Source organism: Echinops telfairi, unplaced genomic scaffold, assembly GCF_000313985.2.
Source record: "Echinops telfairi isolate 266 unplaced genomic scaffold, ASM31398v2 ScPeMD7_3533;HRSCAF=4204_0, whole genome shotgun sequence".
Taxonomy (NCBI): Eukaryota; Metazoa; Chordata; class Mammalia; order Afrosoricida; family Tenrecidae; genus Echinops; species Echinops telfairi.
Window position 1 is genome coordinate 52,563,059 of NW_022107431.1, and position 10,265 is coordinate 52,573,323.

Sequence of the window (10,265 nt, forward strand, 5' to 3'; positions counted from 1 at the left end):
GACAACAGAAAAGTGGGTGAAGGGAGATGTCAGACAGTGTAAGATATGACAAAATAATAATAATTTATAAAATATCAAGGGTTAATGAGGCAGGGAGGAATGGGGAGGGAAGGGAAAAAATGAGGAGCTGATATTAAGGGCTCAAGTAGAAAGCAAATGTTTTGAGAATGATGATGGCACCAAATGTACAAATGTGCTTGGACAATGGATGGCTATATAAGAATTGTGTGAGCCCCCAATAAATTGATTTCTTTTAAAAAGAAAAAGATTTGGGGTCTTCAAGGCTTGTAATTAAACAAGTGGCTAACTAGCAGGGAAGCAACAAAGTCCACATGGAAGAAGCACACCAGCTTGTGCGATTATGAGGTGTCAATTAAAAGAGGTATCAGAAGTTCAAAAGAAAGCAACCAAATCTATGTAAAGGGGTGTGAATCTAGTGGAGACCCAAAACTCACTGGTAAGATAATTGACAGTCCCTCTCAAAAGGCCACAGAGAAGGGATGAAAAATCCAGGGTGTGGTATAGCACTGATGATCCACATAATGATCCTCTAGTTCTTTAATATATTCTCCTTTTTTTATTATGGTTTTAATTATCCTAACTCATTAATCATGTTAGATTTGCATATATTCATTTGTATATTTAAGATCATTCAATACATGAAAGCCAAGATAGATAACCCTTCAGAAGCAGTAACAGGAGTGATGGTTCCCTGGGGGTATGGACAGAGGTGGGGGGAGGGGAATATGGAGCTGAAAACATTGATGTAATCTGATTGATATAATCCCACTTGATGGGATCAAACAACAGAATTGTATGTGAATGGATATATTGGTTTGTGCAAAATGGAAAATAAAATAAAACTACTATAAGGGGAAAAAAGGGTTCCTGGGGGGTCTGGTGGGGGAGGGAGTGAATAAAGAGGAGTTCATATCAAGGAGTTCAAGAAGAAAAACAATGTTTTTAAATTGATTGTGGGAGCAATCGTACAATACTTCTTGATGTGATTGAACTATGATTGCTATGATATCAGTAAGAGCTCCCAATAAAATGATTAAGAATCCCCAAAACAAAATAATTCTTCAATCTCTGCATCACCAGTTTTAGTGACCCTAACAATTTAGTGCTTATGTGTTGGGCTTCTAGATGCAAGGTCAGCAGTTCAAAACAACTAGCTGGTCCTTTGGAGAAAGACAGGGCTTTTTAACTCTCGTAAAGAGTTACAGTCTCAGAATCTCATTGGGGCAGTTCTACCCTATCGTATAGGGTCACCTATAGTTGGTATTGACTTCACGGCAGTAAGTTTTGAAAGCTTTAGTTGTTGGTGCATAAACTTGAATAATGATTGTACTGACTGCATTTCATTTTATGTGAATAGATATTATCCTTTCACAGAGAACATTGTATTTCATGATAGAACTCGAAATTTCCTCTTTGAAGATCAACGTGATACCACCCTTCTTGAATCTGTCATTCCCAACAATAGTAAACCAAAGAATTTTCTCATTCAAAATGTCCACTACTCATCCATTTCAGTTCACTAATGCCTAGAATGTCACACGTTTCACTTCAGTTTTACAACTAACACTCAACTACCACACAAGCTACCACAAACCAACAGATAGGTGGTTGTGTAAAGAATTACAGTCGTGAAAGCCCACAGTGGCAGTTCTCCCCTGATGTATATGCTCGCTGTGACTCACAATTAACGTGATGGCAGTGCCTGAGTGATAAACTTAAAAAAAACACTCCAAGAATATATATATGTGTCTTTTACTCATAAAGAAAAGGGTTTCCTACATGATGATAATTAAAGTTATTGATTTAACAACCCTGCCAACATAATCATGATTTTGGCACACATTATCTCTCTCTATGGCATGGCATTTAAAATAAAATTGAAGGACCTATTGGGAGCATATTTATGTGTGGAAGTTAATGAAAACTCAAGATATTGACACTGAGAATAAAATTCCCTTTTGATTTATAAGAAAAGAAAAAAAGTTCTTGAATCTTTAGTGACTATCTAATGGGTTTTTCAGTTCTTCTGGAATAACTAAAATAAAAATCAATGAACCTTATGATAAATACCAATGATAAAATATCAGATGATTCAAAAGAAAAGCAGATTATGGCTTTAAATAGTCTGGAGTATATCATAAAAGAAAAAGGACACAATTGCAAAATGTAAAAATCTCCTTTTTCAGAAAGAAAGAATAATTTATCATTCTACAATTTCCTCTAAATAATGGAAAATAAAACCTCTGCCATGGCTCTATGATGAACACTAATTGCACCTGTCAAACCCAGGATGGATCTCCACATGTAAGGGTGCATAATAAGGAAATGATTGTTAGAACACTATCTCTCCCTTTATATTTATGTATTTATTTAGTATTCTGTTTGATATTTAAAATTAATGAGATTGCTTATAGACACATTTAGAGTGTACATAGTGAAAATAGAAAAGGGATTAAAGACACAGAAAAAGTTTGGACAATAACATGAAGCAGAGTTAAATATGAGATAGATATTGTTATATATGTAGTCACCAGCAGAAATAGATCTATTAAGCAACTACATTTGCTAAAGTAAGGTTATAAATTTCCTCTGGTCTTAAGTTTTTTAATTTAGGAAAAATACTCTTTTGAAATCTTTGGTCTTATAAAACCAATACTAATCCAAATGAATATCATTTCCATTACTTTTTTCAACTTAAGTCATAATAAATTTTCAATACATCATTTCTGATATTTTATATATATATATATATAGTGATTCCCAACATTCCTAGATACTATATCCTGCTTCTGCAAAATTACAATTGAATTTGAACTCCTCTTTTCTACTACCAGCTTTGACTTTAATGACAAATATTGCTTATATCTGCCATCTGTGTAGTTCTATAATGCACTATTATCTGTGCTTTTTCTCATATTATTTTTATTAGTCTACATTTTAAATTGCTGCTATTACTTTTTGAGAGAAAAACACACACCATGCCTCATATATTTAATCAATGAGTATACTTTTTGTGTTAGTAATAAGAACAGTAACAGTAAGATGAAGCATTTCCTGCTAATGGGGCCCACAGTAATTGACTAATCAAAGTAGCACAATTGCTTTTTACCTTTTATCTAAAGTATATGCTGGGAGCCTTTATCCACCCAGTTAATCTCTTAAACTTTGAACGCTATGTTCTTCTATTAAATCCTTTTTTCTTGTTTGTTTGGTTTCCTGACCTTTGAAGTTCTCTTAGATAACCTCTAAATGCCATCAAAATAGTCCCTATTGATTCCTGTGTTCTCATAAAGCTTGGGAACAAGAAAACAAACTTAGATCAAAAGTGGAAATAAATATCACTGAACTGATAGAAATAATAAATATATTTAATATTTGAGCTAAAAATAGATCTTTGTAGCAGGAAGCATAGGTTCAACAACAGTAACTATTTCTTTACCAAGGCCAACCCACTGCCATAGAGTCCATCCCCACTCAAGGTGACCTTACAGGTTAGAGAAGAACGTCTCCTTTAGTTTCCTGAGACTATACATATTTATGAGTACACAACTGTGATAGTTACTAACTGCTATCCGGTCAATACTGATTCATAGAAACCTTTTGTGGGTTTCCAACACAGTAGCAAGGGAGTAGCAAGTCCAGTATCTCTTGTGAGGCTGCTGGTGGTTTTGAACAGCTGACCATGTGTATCTCAGTCCACCACTTAACCACAATGGGAATAAAGTCTGGTGCTTTCTCCTTAGGGTGTGTGGCCTTCTTAAAAGAAAGACCCTCCCCATTTCTCTCTGCCCCCAACCCTGAAGTCGATGAAGCTGCCATGTTCCCGCAGACCTTAGTTTCACCCAATTCTGCACTTATAAGCTTGGGATCTTCCCACATTCTGCATCGTTGTCTGTGACTCCATGAGTCTGAAGAGGGCTTCATGGACGAATATCAGACTTATGGGCTGGAGTGAGACTGGGCTGGGACACTTTTTGATATATAATTACTCCTTGATATAAATGTCCTTCATATATATATATATATGAGTGTCACTGGATTTGTTTCTCTAGTTAACTTGGTCTAGCACAATGGCCTCATTTTTCTCCCCAGAAGTGTCTGCAGGATTTGAACCACTGTTCTGACCTTTACAGTTAGCAGCCAAATGAATAATTTACAGGGACATGGAATCTCCTTAAATACTTCTTAATACAAAAATACACTCAAATCCTCTGCAATCAAAGCAATTCCAACTCATCATGATGCTCCTATCCAGGGTTTCTGGGGCGGGACATCTTATAGAAACAGACAGCCTCACCTGGCTCCCATGGAACAGCTGCTGGGTTTGAACCACTCATCTTGATTGAGGTTAGGCTGATGCTTGCCACCAGGGTTCTTAAACACGTTTGAGAATTGATGAAATACTAAGCTAATCTTTATTTACACCTACTTGGTAGGTTCACCATTCATCTGTTAGTTCATCATACTATAGTGGCTTGTATGTTCTGTGGAAACCATGTCACCAGTATATCAAATTACCAGCATGGTGACTTCTGATGGAGGTTCCAGTAAACCTTCAGACTAAGAAGTACTACAAATAAGGACTAGACAGTCCACTTCTGAGGAATTAGTCACTAGAAATCTTGTAAATGACAGAAGAACATTATTTGATATAATGCTAGGAGGTGAGACCCTCAGATTGAGACCCTCAAGGCATCCAAAATACTACTGGGGAAGAGCTGCTTCCTTAAAGCGGAGTCAACCTTAATAATGGTGCAGTACAATTTTTGAAGCCTTCATATTCTGATGAGGCCTGACTTAAGATGAGCAAAATGCTACAAATATCCATTAATAACTAGAATGTGCAAGAAGATACCAAAGAATACATAAATCTGTCTTAGAAGAAGTAGACACTAAAAATAAAGTACAAATGGCTGACAAACATTTGAAAAAATGTTCACAATCACTAGCCATCAGGGAGATGCAAATTAAAACCACAATGAGTTACACTTTACACTTACAATGCTAGCCCAAATAAAAAACAGAAAACAACAAATGCTGGAGAGGATGTGGAGAGATTGGTACTCATATACACTGCTAGTGGACTTGTAAATACATACAGCCACTATAGTAAACGATATGGCAATACTTAAAGCAACTGGAAATTGAAATCCCATAATACCACAATTAGGCATCTACCGTAAAGAGATGAGAGACACAACATGAGTGGATGTATGCTCTCCTATGTTTGTAGCAACACAATTTACCATAGAAAGAAACTGTAAGCAGCCCAAATGTCCAACAGTGGAAGAATGGATAAACTATGGTACACACACCCAATGGAATACTATGCATCCCTAAAAAACAGCGATGAAAGCATGAAAAACTGCACAACACAGAAACCATTATGCTGAGTGAAGTAAGTCAATCACAAAAGGACAAGTATTTATGAAAGCACGACTATAAAAAGCAACACCAAATTAACAAATCTTAGGAGCCAATTCCTGAACAAAAAATGAGAAGGCTACCTACCAGCAATGAACCCTATGCCATCCCTCTTTTCACACTTCACAAGAGCTGATGTCAAGGAGCAGACCCCACTCTGTCTGGGGTCACTCCTTCAAGAAGGGAGAATTGAGATATGACCGTCCACTCGAGACTATACAGCATCGAAACGAGGTAGTGGACAATCAATGAGCCCCACATAGGAAGAGAGAGAGACGCTTTCTAGAAATTCAAGTCAAGACCAGGCGAGAGGACCAGCTACATTGTGGAAAAGATGCTGATAGTTCTGTTGGCATAAGCCATAAGAAGGTTTGATTTTCCTCAGTGACTGCTTCAAGTTCTCTTCACCGTCAGCAAGGAAAGTTGTCTGTGCATGGTAACTTGTTAATGACACTCTCCCAGTTCCAATGCTATGTTCTTTCTCAGAGTGTCCAGCTTCTTTGACTACTTGTATACCACGTATATTGAGTAGGTGTGGTAAAACGTTCAACCCTGGCTGTTGTGGAGTGAAGCTTCATCATATGGCTCTTCTACCCAAGTCTCTCTAACACTGACCAAATGATTGGGTGGGACTGTGCAAACATGGGGTTTGTAATACTGTATCAGCTTTGACTACACCCCCACCTCTCCACCTTACTCCCCTGCTGTAAGGATGAGCCATCTGTGAAGCAGCAGAGAAGAGGGTGAACCACACAGACCTTGAAAGACCACATTTCATGATCTCTGGCTGAAATGCCGGCTGCTGTTGAGACCAGATGCATTAGAGACTGCGGCATGGAGACTCTAAGAAGTGGTCCTGAGACTATGGGCTGAAGACTGTGAAACGGTGGGACAAAATGACAGACAGATTGGCTTCCTGACCTTTGGAGGCAAAAGTGCCTAGACACCAGATAGCTGAGAGACTAAGAACTGAAGAGAAACTTGGCTACCTCATGGCTGAGAGACAGAGAACTGGAGGGAGACTTGGCTGCTGGCTGAGGAGATTGTATCCTTACTGTTTGTACTGTTGATCCTTGCTGGTGATATAACCTATTGATTTCCATCCTCACCCCCCTTAATTGGGGGACACCCTTAATTGTTGAAGAAGTAGAGCCAGAGCGTTTCTTAGAAGCAAGGAGGGCCATACTTTGCCGCATGTTATTTTGGATATGTTATCAGGAGTGATCAACTCCTAGAAAGGATCCCATGCTTGGCAGAGGGTCAATGAATAAGGGAAAGACCCTTCCCGAGATGTATTGATACAGCGGTTGCAACAATAGGTACAAATACAACAGTGGGGATGGCGATGCAGGATAGGTCAGATTTCCTTGTACTGTACAGTGTCCCTATGAGTTGGAACCAACTCCGGGGTGCCTAATAACAACTAGCAGTTGGTGGATGCCATTGCTATCCACATTTTATAGATGGGTGAACTAAAAATGAGGCATGTGTCCCAAGTCACACATTTAGTAAGAACTGAAGCTATATTCTAACCCTAGTAGTTTGCTTCAGTCCATGCTCGAAATATCTAAGCAAAAGGGCGCTGATCGAGGGTAGCCCTGCCTGTTTCATATGCAGATTTCTAATATGATCATGGTCATTGGCCCTCCAATGCTAAGCTGCTCATACTGCTACCTAACAAGTTGATATTGCCAAGTAAAGCATAACCCAGATTAAATCGTATGACCAGTGTGTATATAAATTATTTTTATAAGTTAAATATGAAATTAAATTAAGGCTCCAAATGGAAAATATATTAAGTAGGAAAATATAGTTTGCTATTTATCAAATACACATAATTTTAAACTTCAAAACTAGTTTGTTAATTGGCAAGTGTCAAATTTTTCTGGGTTCTAAATATTAATGAATATATGGAAAATATTGTGGACATTTGGAAGACCAAAATGTTGATTAGCCATGAGATCAGATGAAGCAGTAGCTAAGTTATCAAATATACCTAAATGGAAAATCACACATTTCAGTGTGCTTGATGACAATACAATCTATTGATTATTACCTACACTCTAATAAATGTGTGCAATTATGACTAAAATGAGGAATACATTGCATATCAATGCTTTCTAAATAGCAGAGTGCAAAAAAAAATGATAGCTCAAATAAGAAGTTGCAATAACTTCTGTTCATTTGGTTTTACCTTTGAGTAGAGCAAGAGTCATGGATTTGACCCTGGAATTCATTCCAACATCATAAACATTAAATATCTTCTGAGCTAGGTGCTGGAGGGGATGAACAGAAGACAAGTTCTTCTGTAATAAAATATAAAATCTACTGGAGGGAATTAAATACATACAAAAGTAATGGAAAATGAAATGCAAATATTAAGGCATTGTGTTAGTCCTGGTTGACCAGAGAAACAAATCCAGTGACACCCATATACAAGGTGGCAACCCCTCCCCCAAACTGGAATTATTTTTCAAAGCTATGTATTTAAATTTTTTACAAAACAACCTTACCACCTTCAAAGTACTCCCTATTACACTTAAAACATTTGTCAAATCTGTGATTCCATTCTGGGAAGCATTTTTCAAATTCATCTATTTGGATGGTTTATTCTACTTACGTCTGCCAGCCCAACATGCGCACCTTGTCCTATGTTTAAGGGCATCCCATTTTAGAAATCCTGGGAGCTGACATCACCATCTAGAGAAACCTCGAGCTGCTAGGGAAGTGTTCAAAGGCATGCTTGTTCTTACTTCAAGGGCATAAACACATGACTGGGAGTTGTCCATGCACATGATTTTGCTCAGTAATTTGATTCCAGAGTCACACAAACTAATAGAAAGAATGAGCAATGTCCTTCAGTGTTAGCAACAGGTGTATCATTTTGCTAGAAACAACAAAACCAAATGCCAGCAACTGTGCCCAATATCCAGGAGTGATGATAATGACCCTACCTGGGTCATTTCTGAAACGTGATTTTAGTTGTAGCCTTGACCATCCTGTCTTGCTTCTTTTTCTGTTTTTGAATTGTGTTTCTTAGCTTTCCAGACAGGTGAGTTACTCAATATTGTGCTTCTCCTGTGTAAATCAGCTAGAATTGATTTTTCTATCTTTATCCTACAGCTAATAATACTGATTAGCACATGGGCATGACCAACGAGCAGGGGAACTGGAAATGTTTGGCCCCCGGTTTAAGAATGTCTGAACTATCTGACCACAGCCCACAGGCTGAGTGAGAAACCAAGTGAATAGGTGCTGAGCACTTGACAAGAACAGAACATATATTCAGAAAAACACATTAATGTAGAGGAGTTGAGAATAGTTCACTAAAGCAGATCAATACATGAATTGGATATTTTGTCTAAACTGAGTCCATGGTATCCAGGCAAAGGCAATTGACTCTTGAACAACGTAGGGGTTCGGGATACTGTTTCATGCACCATTGAAAATCCATGTATAATTTTGATTCCTCCAGTACAGAACTACCAATGGCCTAGCATTGGCTGGAATCCTTATCTGTAGCATAGCATTAGGCATATTTTGTATGTTGTATGTATTTGACATTACATGCACATAAAAGCTGCATTTAAAATGATATGTCATTACATATACACACATACAAGATGCTTACCCCTGCTGCTTTAGCTGTAGTGATGGCTGCATGAACTATATGAATTTCCTTTTGTTTTGTGTCATTTTCATACAATGGTTCTTACCGTAGTTTCTATTATCTTGAAATGGCAGGAACCACAGTGGTAGACCTCAGTCCACAGTACCTTTCAAGCAATTCAACTTTTTCTTACAACGTCAAAATTCTACTCTTCTTTTGGGGAGCATTTCCAGCACCATTATTATTCAAGGTATATGGCATTGCATTGTGATGAAAACGTGTTAAGAACTTTCAGCTATCACTTAATAGTATGACATGCAATTTACTGTCGAGACAACTGGTCACATGGAAATGATTAGCATCACACAGCATTTAAAAAATCCATTTATAAGTGAACCCATACCATTTAAACCTGTGCTGGTCAAGAATTAACTATACATGAATATTTGACTTCCCTAATAACAGGAAGCATGGCTAATCTGTATTTACGTGCTATTTGGAACCACTGCCACCCATCTATTCCTCAGACAGTATTTTCTCAGCCTCTGGATTTCAAAACATCTTTAGATTCTCCCTGGCTTCTTCAATACCATCTGGTTTACAAAAGATTCTTTTAACATATTTATATCCAAGTTATGCTTGCATGTAGTTAAAATTCCCAAAGAAAAATTCACCATGAAAAAGCCAAGGATTTCTTGCTTCTGTTCTCTCCAGTTCAGTCATGTCCCTCAGAAGCAAACGTCCCGATTCCTGATTTGACACTTCAGAAGGAATAGCACTAATTAAAACGTGTAAACTGCGATGCTACTCACACAATACACAATAAGCCACCATGGTTAATATCCTTAGCACGACAAATTCTAAAACTATATAAAAATGGGATTTTCACAGGGTTATATGATACTGAAGAATTAAAATTTCACATTGTTGTTGTTCTTTGTCATGTCACCTATGATTCAGGCTGAGCCTAAGTACTAACAAGGAGAAGAAGGCTGATGCCATCCTCATACCATCCTTATGACCACTGTGCATTTTCAGTGCTGTCCAGCCTGGGAGCTCATCCAGTTACTATGCTGCATGTTATTTTTCTGTGGTCCACAGGGATTTTCTTGGCCTATTTTTTAATAAGTAGACTGTCAGAGTTTTCTTCCAATTTAAAAGCTGCTCAAATCTGTCCACCATGGGTGATATACTGGCATTTGAAATTACC